This window comes from Callospermophilus lateralis, chromosome 14 (genome assembly GCF_048772815.1).
Source record: "Callospermophilus lateralis isolate mCalLat2 chromosome 14, mCalLat2.hap1, whole genome shotgun sequence".
Classification (NCBI taxonomy): Eukaryota; Metazoa; Chordata; class Mammalia; order Rodentia; family Sciuridae; genus Callospermophilus; species Callospermophilus lateralis.
In genome coordinates, this window is record NC_135318.1 from 108,537,725 (window position 1) to 108,542,366 (window position 4,642).

The following is a 4,642-nucleotide window of genomic DNA, read 5'->3' on the forward strand; positions in this document are numbered from 1 at the left end:
GAGGAGCAGTGAGAGAAGAAGAGAAAAACACATATCTATTTTAAAAATTAGTTACAGGGGCAGAGCAGCAAGAGCTCCATTCAAAGCAAAAGGTGAACCACTGTTACATTGACACCAGATGTATATAGCACTTTTAGAATATAATGTGTGAAAGCATTCAATGTGGACAACAAGACTGCTATTAACAAGGAAATGCTGCACCAATGTGCATGTGCCCATATATATACACACACACACACTCTTCTGGTAATTAAGAATACAAAGCAATGGTAAACCATTTATTCCACAAGTATTTAATGAGTGCAAACCATATGCCAGGCACATTTTTGAATATTTTGTATTTGTTCAAAAATCACTTAATTTCCAAAAATCATACCATAGGGTAAGATGTAAAATTTTAGAAGATGGAGTGCAACTGCACTTGTAATTTCATCAGGGTTTATTTTGAGAATGACTAGTAAGTCTTAAATGGCCACATGTGTGACACATTTTGTTTCTTTACTGATATTAAAAAGCCAACATGTTTAATACCTGAAGTAAATTAATAATATCTTTTAAAGATACAGGTATTTGGCAGAAATGCAAGACAACTTTTATAAAGAAGAGAGGTGAAATTAGTATTTGCATAGTGTGGCCCCTAAATCTACAATTATTGAAAAAAGAAGTTTTGAAGACTGTTGAAAGACACTAGAAAAAAAAAGCAGAAGAGCAATACACTAGAGCCTGGGTCCCTGACCTGTTATCAAAAACCTTGGGCATTGTCCCTGATGGCAATACAATAATGAGGAGAAGGTTTTGAGATAAAGGTAGAGGAGGTTTGTTGCTTTGCCAGCAAAGGGGAAACACAAGGGACTCCTTTGCCAGAAGCTTTGATTCTGCCCACAAGGAAAAAGACAGTGTTTTTAAGGAAGCTTTTCAAAGGCTCCATTCCTGGTGTGCCCTGACAGGGGGTCCCAGGTGCATCCTGATGGTGTGTTATGATTAACTAGTTTATTTGGGAGATCATCATTTCCTAGTTCTTCTGGTGTCTTCTCCTTCCTGTGGAGAACAGATAACTCAAGGTAATCTTGTTCCCTGTATCCAGGTTAAGGTGGGAGGTAGAGAGAAGTGGGAAAGGAAAACATTTCCCTTTTAAAAAAGGCAACCAAGGTTATATTCAAAAGGTAAAGTGGACCACTCTTACAACCCCAGTGCTTCCACCAATGAACTTCACCATCCAAATTGATTGGTAAAGTGTTTTTATGTCCAGCTGCATATTCCTGGAAAAAAATAGTTTTTATTTTCATCAGGTCTTGACCTACAAACTGTCAAGTTCCATAGACAGAGTAACTGTCTGTGTCCTTGATCCACTTAGGGTGCCTATGACCACTCCTTAAGCAGTCAGTACCTTTATGACTGCATTGACTGAGAATCCTAGAAATGAGTGGACCCAGAACCACTTCTCATTTGCCTTTTGGTATTCAATTTACCCAGAGTAATTATTTGAACTGGGCACTATCTTTGGTTATAAAAGGCATTTGTGTCTATTTTTGATAGCATTCTTTCCCCAACCTATCTCCAACTCTTTCCTTGTTTCCCCTTCCTTTGCCTAGCCCTCACCTATCCTAAACATGTCAGTGTTACCCAGACCCACTGTATTGATATCCATATCATTGAAGATATTCAATGAGAAAGAACTTGGGTCAAACTATGCACAACTTGCATGGAGATAGACAGTCAGAAGACACCTCCCCCACCAGACACTCTGGAGCACAGTGTAGAAAAGCCACAGCTTCCTCTACAGGTGAGCAGCCTCGCATTGGAAATTACAGAGTGGTGAAAACTATTGGCAAGGGGACCTTCATAAAAGTCAAGCTGGCCCATCACATCCTTATAGGAAAACAAGTGGCAATAAAGATCATTGACAAAAGACACCTAAAGCCAGAAGTTCTACAAAAGCTATACAGAGAGGTCAGAATCCTAAAGATGTTAAATCATCCACACATTGTGAAGCTCGTTGAAGTTATTGACACCAAAAAGCACTCTGTTTGTACTGGCGTATGCCAGTGGAGGTGAAATTTTGAACTATCTGTCCGAGAAAGGAAGACTGTAAGAAGAGGAGGCAAGAACTAAATTCCAGCAGATTGTGTGTGCAGTCCAGTATTGTCACTAAAAGCAGGTAGCCCACCAAGACCTGAAGGTGGAGAATCTGTTATTAGAAGCACAGATGAACATCAAGCTATGGATTTTGGACTCAGCAATGAGTTAACATTTGGGTGTAAACAACACACGTTTTGTGGCAGTCCTCCCTACGCAGCCCCAGAACTCTTCCAATACATAAAGTACAATGGTCCAGAAGTCGATGTGTGGAGTTTTGGCGTGGTTTTGTACACCCTAGTCACCGGTCGCATCCTTTTCTTGGGGAAAATCTGAAAGAAGTTAGAGACAGAGTGTTACAAGTTTGATACTGAATCCCTTTGTACATGTCAACATAATGTGAAAATCTGCCGAAATGCTTCCTTGTGCTCAATCCAACTAAACAAATCACTCTGGCCAAAATTATGGGAGACAGATGGATCAACAGAGACCATGATGTACTCCAACCCTTTGTTGCTCCAGAGGTGGCCATCTCCCACAGAATCATCTGGGTTTGCTAAGCTTCAGCCAAGCAGGGTTCTCAGAAAGAGCACCAGCCAGCCTCCTCACCACAAAGTGAAGTGAAGCGTTTCAAGTCAGAAGCAGACACAGTACCTGGACCATGCTGGAATTGGGCCATATCTGACCAGCACAGCCGATAAGTCACCTTAGAGAACATCAAATGGCCTCCAAGAAATCTGGTGGCAGTGTTGTGGGAGAAAAGGGAATTTCTCCAGCCAGGCCCATACCTGGGGATTACCACCAGCCCCAAGGAGCTGGAGACTCCTGAATTCAAGAAAATGCCTGCTGCCTACAAGAGCAGGACACCATCTGGAGGGACAACACTGTGGAGTAAGTACATTTGCCAAAAAACAACCAAAGTAGACAGATGTTCAGTGAGCCGGAATGGTCAGAACAACAGCACCTTCCCTGCTCAGAGCCCTCCAGTGACTTCAACCCAGGTGAAGTACCTCCACCTGGGGCTACATCTGCTTCCCGAGAGGCACTGCCCTTCATAGAATGTTCTGCTGTCAGCCCCAGGAATCCCAACCTGCAACACATGAAGGTCATCTTGCCTCACCCAGCTGCTTCCATCAAGCTGAACCATTGTCCCAGACTCAAAGAAAAGGCACCACTAATGTTTTTACTAAATCAACATCAAAATTTACAAGAAAACCTCCAACTCTGAGAAGACCCTGAGATATAAGAGTTCAAGTTGTCATGTCTCTGATGAGCAGAGAAAGGAGAACCAACAAGCAAAATTTTGCTCCCTGCACTTTACCTGGAGCATGAAACTCACTAGTGCCATGGATCCTAGTGACGTCATGAGGGAAATCCACAAGGTGCTAGATGCCAACAACTGCCAGTACATGCACAAGACGCCCTTTCTGCTCTTCTGCATCCATGGAGATGGGTACACCGAGAAAGTGCTTCAGCGAGAGATGGAGGTATGAAAACTTCCAAGACTGTCTCTGAACGGGTCCGGTTCAAGCTGATATCAGAGAAATTCATGGCATTCAGAAACATTGTTTCTAAAATTTCCAGTGAGCTAAAACTGTAACCCAGCCATTATGATGTAAAGTAAGCAGCAACTTGAAGTGGTTTCCTCAACACAGATGGACATATAAAATAACATTTAGGCAATTATTGGGAGCAGTGATTAAATTATGGTTCTTTGTTGTCCTGGGAAGTGAAGCCCCTCATGGGAATACTTGATACAAGGTGCTGGTCAAGTCTGCCCAGTACTTGGGTGAAGACATGTTCCAAAGGAAATTCTGTGCCAACCAAGGCACTATTCAGTTCTTGAACTTGAGGTTCAGATGGCAGGGCTCAGTAGTGGAACATTATGGGCACAAGCTGCTAATCATAATTGGACTGGTCATACATATGACCTTGGTTTTGCTTGCTGTGCACAAATTTTCTCACAAAAAACATTTTAATGATAAAACTTATATATAACAAACATATTGAGCTGGCTCGTAGTCATTTCATTCTACCAGAGTGTAATACACATCCAGTTCCATCTTTTTCTCCCCTTGGGTTTCTGTCCTTTCTCATCCTCCATGGCCCCTCATCTGGTTTTCTCAATTAACCACCCTGCAGGTGGCAGCAGATGGGATCCAAACAGGCTATTACACTGTGAAATGCAATGACCACAAGCCATTTCAGTGTGATGAAGAAAAGGGTTTTTGTGAGAAAGTTTGTGCAAAGCAAGCAAAACCAAGGTCATAAATATAAGCAACTGATTTTTATTACCAGCTTGCTTTGATAAACTTCTAACTCCCACATCTGGCATCCAAACTACATGGTCAAAAAGTGAAGAACTCCATGGCTGAAACAGAACCTCTGTTTGAACAGATGGTCCCCATAGCACCTGGGCAGTCTCAACAGGTGCTTTCCCACTAGGAGTGCCAAAGACAGCCATTGACTCTGTCATAGAACATTTTAAGAACCCTAATCCAGGGCTTCAGAGAGGCATTGTCATTTCCACCTGCCATCTTCTACATCATGACAGTAAAATCTGAGG

At 42.3% G+C, this 4,642-nt stretch overlaps 1 pseudogene; it reads left to right on the top strand.

The window, feature by feature from the left end:
• The first annotated feature begins 1,689 nt into the window (after nucleotides 1-1,689).
• Nucleotides 1,690-3,676, top strand: LOC143380090 (MAP/microtubule affinity-regulating kinase 3-like; annotated as a pseudogene).
• Nucleotides 3,677-4,642: the final 966 nt, after the last annotated feature.